Source organism: Corvus kubaryi, unplaced genomic scaffold (assembly GCF_017639235.1).
Source record: "Corvus kubaryi isolate FWS band 111438036 unplaced genomic scaffold, C.kubaryi_AGA036_p1.0 37398, whole genome shotgun sequence".
In the NCBI taxonomy this organism is placed as follows: domain Eukaryota; kingdom Metazoa; phylum Chordata; class Aves; order Passeriformes; family Corvidae; genus Corvus; species Corvus kubaryi.
The window spans coordinates 26,412,584-26,424,605 of record NW_024581137.1 but is presented as its reverse complement, the minus strand read 5'-3'; the positions used below and the strand labels follow the sequence as shown (position 1 = coordinate 26,424,605).

General features: G+C 43.8%; 1 protein-coding gene across 5 annotated transcripts in view; it reads right to left on the bottom strand.

Annotated features, from left to right (window-relative positions):
* Positions 1-5,781, bottom strand: part of OSBPL3 (oxysterol binding protein like 3) — an 85,920-nt gene extending 80,139 nt beyond the window's left edge. For 4 of the 5 annotated variants that reach the window (XM_042043114.1, XM_042043117.1, XM_042043116.1 and 1 more), the window contains exon 1: positions 5,555-5,781. The gene's annotated coding sequence lies outside the window, so the exon portion shown is untranslated. Of the gene's footprint in view, positions 1-5,082; positions 5,224-5,554 lie in introns of those variants that run through there. The other variant, XM_042043115.1, reaches the window with a different exon arrangement.
* Between the last annotated feature and the right edge of the window lie 6,241 nt (positions 5,782-12,022).

Below are 12,022 nucleotides of genomic sequence, written 5' to 3'. Positions count from 1 at the left end.
AGATTTTATGCTGTCAGAGTTTTGTGTCGGAAATCTCAGCACCTGTATTTGTCACAAGCAAGAGGCACTGAAAAATAATAGAATCATTCACTCTCCTTCAGAATACAGTCCTCTATCAGACTATTAAACAAACTTCTTTTCTGGCAGCACAGTTACAGCAAATGTAGTCTCAGCTGCCAGTATGAGCAAGATGCATTCCACATCATATTCAGGGCAGATGCCACAGTTATGGCTCACAGCCTGAGGTAGCACCAGAACCTTTTTGACAGTAACACTTAGCAAGACTGGTCTCAAAATCATATGTTGTCACTGCAGACAGGACAGAAGTAGTTCTGTAAAAATAAGAAGTGTACATTTCACTTCAGCAACTATGAGCATGAAGTAACTCTATCCCTCCCCAAGGCTATTTTTCTAGGCACACTGACAAAGCAATTATCTTGGAGAAGAGGGAGACATTGCAACAAAATGTTTTTAACATGCGTGACCAGCAAGATGGAAGAAAGTAGTACCAGAGACCTACATCCTACTCTACTCACATGAAAACTTGAAGGGCAGGACTTAACCTTCTGTAACAAGCAGAATTAACAGTGACACAGATGGGCTTGTGCACCGAGAAGGATAAAGTGTCCCGCACACATGGTTCTTTTGCTGATTGCCAGGCTGTTCAGAAATTGTCTCTTCAGGGGTTTCAGCTACTCTCTGGGCAGAGTATACATGTGAAGCAAATGGAGTATATCCACACAGCTGCTCCTTATCAGAACCATTAACACCAGGAGCTTCATTCCTTTTCACCAACAACTATATGAAAGTGGAACAGACTAAAACTGGAACAGTAAAAAATGTGTACACTGTGACTAGGAAAAGCCTCCAGAATTATGAGAATAAGTAGCATCAGATAAGAGAGAAGTGACCTAAAAGTGACCTAAGTGACTGGCACAAGAGATAGGAGATTACAGTTGTGATAACACTCTTTGCAGTATCATCATGAGCCATAATAACAGAACTGGCTGGAATTAAGATGGGAGAAAAGTATGACTGCATTCAGTAAGGGAAATCTTTGCAATTTCTACCCTGAAAACATTCATCAGAATGGCCAGAAAGTCTCAAACTACTTTTTTTTCCTAATGATAATAAAAAAAATTCAAAATTATAAAAGAAATTCAAAAGATATCACTACAGTAAACACGGAATACTTAGAAACACTTACAAAAAAGGATGAGTTTCTCACCTTTACTACTCTGTATTGTTACTGCACAGCAATTACATAAAAGTGCTGCATGACAACTGTAGCACCACATATTACCATGGTCTTGCTGTGATTTTTTTTAAGGTTTAAGTACAACCAGCACACAGGAAAAATCTGAAGACGACTTAAAAAGTTGCTAACGTGTAAAGATGAGTCAAAAGAAAAATCTTAATTCTCAATCTATGCATTACATTGGAAAGCAGAGGAAAGGGAGACTTGTTTGCACACCCATGGTAACATAAGTGCCAAAGAAAACATGCAGAAGGAAATAATTAAGTGTTGACATGGCAGCAGCTGTGTTTGCCAACCTAAAATGAATCAGGCATCAAACCCCCACAACTTAAAGACTAGAGGGGAAATGTTCAGTTCAAGTACTTGTAGTTTAACAACTGAACTTGAAAGCAAGAAGTCAAAAACGACAGACATATACACACCTTATGGCTGGACAAGGAATGTAGAGCTAGCCTAGCATGCTTTTCAATGACTTCAAACGAAGAGTTTTCACATTCGGTCTAAACTGTTACAAATTTGGAAAACAACAGAGACACATAAAGCATCCTATCTGCAGCCTTCCTCCTGTGACTTACCAGATGCTATTAGGCAGCCACTATCTTTATGTCAGGATGTCTGTCTCACAGCCAGATATACAATTACTTAGTTTAGAGATATCTCTAAGAGCTAGATGCACATAGCAACTCTCAATGCACTACTTCAGCTTGGGGCTTAGAGGTCAGTGAAAGTCAGTTCTCTCTCCTATTTGCTCCTCCTGTTGCACATAACAGGGATTCCTGTCAAGTCTTGCTTATCAGTACATATTTTCTACAGAAAACTATTCAAGAGGTGTGTCTAGAATAGCCTGCATCCAAAGACTGAGAATCACTACCAAACAGACATTACAAAAACTGCTCGGCATCTGCCAGATTGAAAGCAGCTCAACTCTATTTCTTTACTTTCATGGTTAACATCATGGAGTGCCCAGACACTGAAATAGGATTAGGCTCTGCTGTGCTCAGTGGCACACACCAACACGTGACTTCTACCCTAAGGAGCTTGCACTGAGTCAGGCACACCAGACAGGCAGGACAGTGGAGGCTGAGCTGCAATGGCCAAGTACATTTCTCGGTTTCAGCTACCATTTCTAGAGTCCTCACTGCTTTTAGCTGAATTTGTATTTTAGAAAAAGCAAAACAAAAAGCCCCAAACAAACAAATCCAGCAGCCACAACAGCTCTGATCATTTAATAATTCTCAGTTGCAACAGCTGAATACAGAAAATCAGAAAGAATTTGTTCAAGATCTGTTTTCTTCCGCAGCTGAGGCTGTCCTCAACTTTATTTTCAAATGTTTAAAGTGACTTGCAACAATGTGCCTGAGCTTCATGCTGACAGAGCTCCAAAACCCCAACGCTGCTCATTCATGTCATAACTTCATATATAATAGAATCTATTTCTGAACATATACCATATGTGAAAGCCACAAGCATCTTCAAGAACTCCGCATGAGTAACAAGCTAAAACAGATAGAAAGGAGAAGAAGTTACAGATATCCTGCCTCCCAGGGTATAGACCCAGAGCTGTGCTTTTCTTAGCTATTATGCCTACAACTTTACCTAGGCTATCATAGTCATTAGCATTAACACCCACATCACTCAGCCTTGAAGGCAGACAGAAAACTTCTCTATAAGGTAATTAGACATTAACATGGAGGAGATATATTTTATGTTAGCAGAATAAAGTCAAGTATCCACAACAGGACAGAACTATAAAATACACAAAACCTCTGGGTCATTCAGATAAATGAGAAACTAAAGTAAAAAAATATGTATTTCAAGGCACAGTATTCAAGGATATAGCACAAGTGACAGCTGCAGGAACCTAAAAACAGTGTCTGCCCCCCAAAGTAAAATGTTTGAACATAATCACTAATGCAGAAGACAGACATGCAAATCCAGCATCTCAAAGAGCAGAGCAGGGTAAATTTGGTAGCATATTAGTCCCGGTCTAGAGACTTGTTTGTCAGATCTCAGTGTATCTGCATCCTGTTATCTGAAACTTAATACAGAAAAAAAAGCAGTTAGATTCTCCTAGAAGTTTCTTTGGTACCTTAGTAGTGGTGTATCATAGTATCTATACCCCAGCCTTTTACCAGCAAAGCTTTGCTACTTTGGTAAGTCAAATCTTAACTGAACCAAAGTAGATTAAATTTAGTAAGATTAAAATATGCTGATACAGATACTACACTGCTTCTGACATGTTAAAGTACTCCATGCACACTAACATACTCATTCTGCTGCCTTGTTCATCACTGCATGGCTTTGAAGTGCACTTTGCAGCAAATCCAATTTAAACCTAAAATATATTAGCACTTTAGATCGGAATTAACTTTTCTTTAGAGAGGGTTTTCTCATTTGGTAGCTAAGAGCACCATTTGTAGGAACTGAAAACTAAGTTTTACAATCAGAAACCATAAGGTCCAGGAAATGCCGCATTTGACTGTTTTCTCCTCAGTATGTAACAAGATGTAGAGAATGCAACAAATGCGGGAATTAAGCTGACTGAATTAAGCATCTGTTTATAATAGATGTGGTTTGAACAAGACCCAATTCTTTACAACAATGTACACACATCTACTTAAAAAAAACCAAATAAGGCTTTTGCATAAAATACAGCGTACACACATGTGCAACAGTGGATGACCTAGCCACACACAGAGTGTTGCAACAGGCAGACTACAGCTGAGTCTTACCATCATTTCCTGTCCTTGGTGAACACACTAATAATTTCAGCACAACCACAACTGTTCAGTGCACACACAGAGAACATCTCCAACACCTAAAAGTCCCCTCCCACCTTTCCTGCACACAAACCCAGATACTATATAAAATTACAAGAGAGAGGACATAAGTGGGCCTAATCCAATGTGTGGGAAAGGCAACATGAGAGTAAAGAGAAAGAGAATCAAGACTTGTGAATGCTGTTGTTTTGAAAACAGATAGGAGCCACAAAGGAAAACTAGTTAGCTTAATCTATTGGGAGTGCAGACTGGGGAGTATTATTTAAAGATATATTTTTAAAAAAATTTTAAACAACAAAAAACAAAGCTCATGGAAATTAAGACTCTTGCTACCCATGGCTTTACAGAAAATATCCATGAAAACACACGCTTTAAATACCCAAACCGGACTTACAAGCTCTGTTGAAATTAAGTGGAGTGAAACACTCTGAACTCTATGAGTTAAACACTCGGAACTCTATGATTAATCGATGAAAGTCAAGGGATGAAGCAACTGTTCCCTTTGTCCCTTCTCAAGAAAACAGAGAGAAGAACATTGTTACCATCATTAGCGGCCTAGGACAAAAACATAAGGCAGAAAATTACCTTACATTTATTAAATGCCCTTTTCTCTACCTAGTCCAGATATCCTCCTAGTAAAAATAAAACAGTATCAGTGAAGAGTACTTCACTGCCACTGAACTTTACACCAAACAGTTTTCAAATAGTAAGAGTATTTTAAAGCTCATATTGCCTAATTGGTCCTCAAATGGAAATTAAATCAACCTGGAAACAAGCTGGGTTTAATTAACCTATTTTCTTAAAGATAAAAGCAAGAAGTAAAAATAATAATAATGGTGACTTTTTTTTTCATCTTTATTTTACAAGAGCACAGAGAACCACAGATTCAGCAGAGATCAACGGCTTTGCAAACACGCCCAAGATTTCTGAAGTTTCATTTCACAGCCAGCCAGCTGCCGGGCGAATCCCCAGAGCCCGCAGCAGCGGCGAGAGCTGCTCCAGCCCCCGCCCGGGGCAGCGGCTGCCCGGTGTGTCACAGCTCACCTGGAATTCGCTCCGTCTCGGAGCCACATGGAGCGCACCGGGAGTCAAATAAACCCCTCAGCGGCACCCTCCCAGGGCAGGGAAGGTGTCTAAGTTGGCGGTCTCTCCGGAACAGCCCCGAGGGGCTGTGACAGCGCGGCCGGGGACCCCGAGGGCCGCAGGAGGAGGCTGGAGGGGACTCCGTGGGGCAGGCGGGATAAGGCGCTGCACCGGCAGCAGCCGCCCGCCCGCGCCCCGGGCGGCACCCGTGGGCGCCCTCGCTGCCAGTCGGGCGAGAAAGGCGCTTTCTGGGCGCCAAAACGCCACTTTTCTCGCGTGCCGAGTTCGCCGGCTGCCGCCCGCCGGCCCGGCCCGTCCCGCGGACCCCCGGCCCGTCGCCGCGCTCCAGCGAGGGCAGCGGCCACCGCCGCCAGCCCCGCCAGGCTGAGCCCCGCCAGCCCGCCCCGTCCCCATCCCTAGAGCGGACACCCACCTGAGCTCCACACCTACGGCCCGCCGGGCGCCCCCGCCATGGCTCCCGGGCAGCGGCGCCCTGCAGGCAGGAGCGAGGGAGGGAGGAAGGAGTCTGGCAGGAGCAACAGCCGCCAGCATAAAGGGCCGGTCCGGGCGGAGTGCTCGCTCGGGCTGCCGGGGAGCACCCACGAGCGGGACCGGCGGCGGGACCGCCGCGCTCGACTGACGGCCGCGCCGGCCAACGGGAGGAGCCTCCGCTGCCCCCGCCCCGCCGCCGCCCGGAGCCGCCGCTGCCGCCCGCCTCCCGGCCGCCGGGGCGGGGGAAGGGGTGTTTCCATGACGTCACGGGCAGCGCCCCGGACAGGTGGGGAGCGGTCTCCGAGGGGACGCGGGGACAGGAGCCCCGGGCTGAGCCGGAGCTGAGCCCCCGAGCCGGCCTTAAGCGGTTGGGGCAGGGCGGACTGCGGGCACGGCAGGGCAGGGCAGGTGCGGAGCTAATCCTGCAGCGGCCCTGAGGGAGCCTCGGGAGCGATGGCTCCCTGAGCCGCCTGGTCCCGAGGGCACGGCTTCCCGCGCCGCAGGGGCGAAGTGCGAGCGGGCGCCGGCGGAGAGGGTTTGTCGGGGGATCGCCGCATCCATAGCAGCCTGAGGGCATCACTTCCCGCTCACGAGGAGCGCTTCCCGCGCCCGTCCTCGCCATCCGCCTCGGGAAGAGCTCCTCCGTGGGAGTACCACCCCTCCCCGCCTCCCCCCCCTACCCCCACCCCGCACCGGCATCCTAAAATTATCGTGTTTCTCTGGACCTTATTTAAAAATAAACAATTTGAATGACAAGTTAGATCCAAGCCGTTAGAAGCACGCTAGACGGCTTCCATGAACCCTGAATGTGTGCGCTAAATCTTTCAGAAATTGTTACTGCTTGCGAGGAGGTAGACGGGATGTGACCTGGCACACGGTTCACACCGTGTTTACTTACAAAGCGCGATTTAATCCACATTTAGGAGAATCGGAGGGGAGCGGGAAGAACCAACCCGGTTTCTTTACTCAAACTCATATGCCCAAAACTGATCAGCTGCTTCTCAATTCCATTCAGAACTCGGTGTTTTTCTCGACGGGAGGGAAACAGAAACCCTTTTCTTCATGTATACCATTCATACAGCATTAAAAAAGAGCAGATGCATTTGGAAAAGCAAGCTTAAGTGACATCCCAAAAGTTAGGAATGGTATTCACGGTTTGGAGCTCGAGGTAGCATAACCCAGGAGCACAGTAGTACACTGCACTTTGAACGAAACCTTGTAAGGGCACAAGAGAGGCCACAGAATATCACGGTTAGTAAGAACACTATTCCATTGTAGGCTTTGCAAACCATCAGCAGCAGAGTGACTCAAACACCCTGAAAGCTACTTTCAGAGCTGGCCTATGTGATGCTACAGCAGGGAGGACTTCTGATGCCTCTGCTGTTGGTTGTAGCTATACAGCCTGATGATATCTTGAGGAGATGCTGCCTACACAATGAAAACTCAAGCAATGACTTTTTAGTCAGCATCAAGCATCAAAGTCAATGAAAAGCAACAGAAGTAGTTTTAGTTATCATTATATTGTTTAATGTAGCTCCAAGTCACTGCTGTATGGGAATTCAGGCATTGCCAGAGGGTATATATCAGTTTGCAAACAAGTGGAGTTTAACAATAGCATATAACAATTCCTTGGCTTTCAGATTCTATAAAAGTTTGATTTTATAAATCCAGGTTTTAGGACAAAATTAGCAGCCCCTGTCATTTTAAAGAGCACAATTTTTGACCTAAAGGCACCAAACAGCCTGCAGCAGCAAATCAGTTAAGGAAAAATTAGACAACTGGAATATGTCAATGGTAGACCTTTCTGGTGTTCACATGAGGTAATAGCACATTGTTAGGTAACAGCATGTTTCCTATGCACATGTGGCCTGTTCCAACTTCCACTGAAACCAAACGCAGACCACCTCTTAATTTAGAAAGTGACTATGTGTCTCCCTGAAGATGTACAATCTCCAGGCCCGGCAATAAAAAAGACACAAACACTGCAAAAATAAAATTCTCTTCCAGACCAAAATCTCCATCTTGAGCCCTGCTGTATAGACATTGCCCTATTTGAGATTCCTGAAATATTTAGGACTTCTACTGTTCCTGTGTAAAAAACATGGTCTAGGCACATCCATGGGCTATATTACATTATTTCACCCGAGTTACATGAGGAAGGAGTTTGATCTTCTTACAGATTTAGGGCTTTGATTCCTTTCCTTTTGTTCTTCCCTTCTGTCAAACAGAAACAATGAAGAAATATTGGAGTAGTCTCTTTTCCTGTGCTAAAGAAAAGTTTAGAAATAAATTAATAACCAGCCTTTTGAGAGTAAGATCATTCTTTCTGTTAGAAAAGCAACACACAGAGAAATAGTGACAGTTCATTAACTGAGATGGCAAAATACAAGGTGGTTGTAGACATTGGGGGAAATGTATGGGCAGAAAGCCTCTGTGTGAATATAGATTGCTGGTTTTTATTCTTAATAGATCATCAAGACAAACTCATCCGGTTTATAATCATAAAAGGAAGGTGGTTGGGGTGTTCCTCAGCAACATGCACTTAACCTTCAGTTCATCCTTGCTCTTTGGCTTTTCTGTTCTGATTGATGGAGCCTCATGACACAGTAATCTTTTCAGAGCTATTAAGAAGAGGAACTTCATTCTGCATAATCCAACAGGTATTTTTTTTTTAATTCAGTTTCCCTTTGATCTGTTATAATTCAGAATTAAATTACATGGTCTGAATTAAAACTCTACTAAAATGTGTGTCCTTTTAGCTTGCTCTTTCCTGTGGTTTTGTAAAGACAGTTCATAATAATGTTTCCAGTGGTGCAATGAAAGGGATTGTCTTTTGATTTCCAGCTTGATTTTTTTTCCTTTAATTATTAGGTAAAAATAATTATTGCCTCCCTATTGAACTCAAAGACATGCAATGATGTTTCATGTTTAAGCAATCTTAGTCTGGTGAGTGAGCCAGCTTCCATTCCATGTATGTTTTTCTCCACAAAGAGAAAGGCTCATTATGAGACACAGGTTTTGTCCTGTGGTTTGAGCTGAACTGACAAAGAAGTTTTGTGAAGAGCTTCTACATTTACAGCAGATGGATATATTTATCAGTATTCGTGTGGCTGAGGTGTGAGCAGCAGAAGAGTTGGGCACATGGCAAAGTTATTGGATTCATCTGTCTAAGTCTTCTGATGACTATGCACATATATCTTCAGTCCTGGGCAGGAGTTATCTATCTTGAAATTCAGAAACATCTTTCCTCATGCACAAAAATAAATCTGTCCTTGAGAGCTTTCTTCTTTCCACCAGCCCTCCCCATGATGTAATTTCTGTCCTTATGCCAGTACCTTCTATGTTATTCTTGATCACCACTGAGGAGCCTCTATCCCATTGACAGTGCTTTGGCAAACGTTGCTGTTGTTCTGTAGCACTTCCAGGCTGGTATTATGGAAGCTATTGGCACTTTCTTGCTCGTACTTCTAAAAGCTTGCCTATCTCCCTAGGCTGCCCAGGCCTCTTTTCACATGACCATAGTTTCTGGGTCTTCTTCTATGACTTGCCTGGCTTCCCAGCTAGAATTAGTCTTTTTAAATTCCCTTTGGAGCCCTTCTGGATACCTCTGAGGTAAACGCATATCGTATCTGTTGCAAAATTCATCAATTTTTGCAATTCTTTTAGCAATCTTGTTTGTGCCTTACCATTTGTATGGTGATCAGAGCTCTACACCTGCGGGGGAAAGCAGACCTGCTGTCACAGCACCCTTTACTCTTTTTCTTCTTACAAACTGCTTCATTGATTGTTGCTTACTTATTCAGATGAGGGCAGAGAAAGAGCAGGAAGGCTTATAGTCTTTCTATGTTGGCAAGGCAGGTGTGTGGCCAGAAGTAAGTCAAAATGGGAAGGTGAAAAACTGAAAAGGAATGAATATCCACTAGCTGGGCACTCAGGAATAGAGTTCCTATGCTGAATGGTCAAAAGAAGTTTGACCTGGTCTAAAATTTACAAAGCTGGACAGGATGAACCAGGCAGCAAACATCAAAAGGATGCGCAGATTTACTGTGGCTGCCATGACCATGCATAGTGTATACCTGCCAACATGACATAATATACACAACGTGATATGACATACATAACGTGACATGATAACATAACATGGCTTCACAGCCTCTTTTCACTACACTGCTGATATGTCCTAGAAGGCACCACTGCACATCAAAGAAATAGAGAAGGCATGAAACATATGTTGCTTTAAAAAGACCCAGAAGCCAAATATGCAGACCCCCAAGAACCCTGTCTTTTGTGAGTGTGTGTGTTTGTGCATTACCTGCCACAGTAGGGTCTGTGGACTTGACAATCACTAAATTCCAAATAGCAACGTTCATCATGAGTACTAAGAGTACTTTTCTTGCTGTTGATTTGAGTTTTATTTCTCTATTTTACTTTGCTCCAGGGAAACTGTGAGGGCCCAGTTGCCCAGTTGCATTTGGTCTGGCTCCCAGGCTTACTGCCTTTGAGGGCCAACTTCGAATGTCAATTGGTCTCTGTGTGGTGGATGAGTAAACCTAACATTGAGACCTCTAGAGAAACAGGGAATTAATCACTGAGTTTCTTCTTTACACAGATGAGGACATTTTTCAAGCAGTAGCTTAATACTGCCTTGGAAATGAGAGGCAACTTCAAGGTTTTCAAGAGGAAGTTATTCTGATTTTTTTTTTTATTGTAGCATTTTCCCTTAAGAAGAGAAGTTAAACAAACTGGCAATTGAAGATTCTGGATTTCTCAGTCTTGTGCTGGTTTCATACATACCAGATGCTGTTTTATAACATTTATCCTCCTCCCCCTCATTGGTGACTATTACTCATTCAGCCAGGAGTTCTGGGATTTTAGTATTTATCTAAAAGGCAGTCAGATGGAAAAAAAAAATTAGTCCTATTTTTTTTCATATTACTTAAGTCAGAAAACATCAGAGTACATGGAAGTCTGCTGTACTCAGAAAGCATGTTTACAGAGATGTGATACAGCTCTCTGCAGAATCTGGCAACCAGACGCTGTTCAGCTGCGTTCAGAGGGCAGTACAGCTATTAAGTAACAGTGTAATTCAGTGCTCTGTGGGCCAGATTATCCTCCCTACTGATGCAGGCCTGGTCATTCAGATTGCTAGTGAGGGGCTCTACCTGGAGTAGGAGAGACAGAAACGTCCTGTGGAGCACAAGGGATTAGCAGAGATACTCCACACCACCAGGTCCTTCTGCTTTCCAGAGTCTCACCTAGATGCAGATGGAAGACTTAACACATTGTCCATTGCAGCCAAAGTTTCTACTTACTTCACTGGGCTCTGGGTGAGGCCCAGGCATACCTCTTGTGTTATTCTTTCTCCTTAAGTATTGCACACAGCATGGAGCACTTCAAATCCAGAGGTTAGGTCCCTGCTCTTCTTTTCTCAGAGGATCTGCACACAGATTCTTTAATCTTTGATGACTGTCACACTTTCTGCTGTGAGAGTAGGATCCCAGTTTCTCTTATTAGTTCTTTTCCTTTGAATACACACAACAGGAAAAAATGTGAAAACACTAATGCACAAAAACTGCTAATGCCAAGTAATTTAATTCTTTTGGGACCATGAGCACAGAAGGTAAGGTAAGACACTGAATTATTATCTGAAAGACCATAAGAAAGATACATTTGCATTTCACTTCAAAGGAAAATAAATTATATTGTTCAAACCTTGTAAATTGGACCTACAAGGTACATTTCCTGCCAGCATGAACAAAGTTTTCCATTGTGTGAACTCCTTGAAATTGCTAGTACTTCATTTGAGTGCATGTGATACTCAGCAAGTGTCAATAATGGCAGTAACAAGATCCCAACAGTGTGTGCAAGTCCAGCTACAAACATTAAACTGGCGTCAGAATGGAAGAACAGAGAACCAACTCTCCTCATACTCACTTGAAAGTTAGACTTCTGGCTTCCAAGCAAAGAGCTGTTCCAAATCCTTCCTGCTCCAGTGATCAGACAGTCTCCTAGTTCTCAGACTGGGCATAGTTACATCCAGTTTGTGCCTATTGATACTTTGCACCCTGTCATGGTTTAACCCCAGCCAGCAGCCAAGCCCCACGCAGTCACTTTCTCACTCCCCCACCAGTGAGATCAGGAAGAGAATCAGAATGATAAAAGCCAGAAAACTCTTGGGTTGAGATATAGACAGTTTAATAGGCAAGGCAAAAGCTGCACAGACAAGCAGAGCAAAACAAGGAATAAATTCACTGCTTCACAAGGGCAGGCAGGTGTTCAGCCATCCCCAGGAGAGCAGAGCCCCATCATGCGTAATGATTACTTGGGAAGACAAACTCCAAATGTCCCCCTCTTCTTTCTTCTTCCTTCTTCCCCCCACTTTATATACTGAGCATGATGCCACATGGTC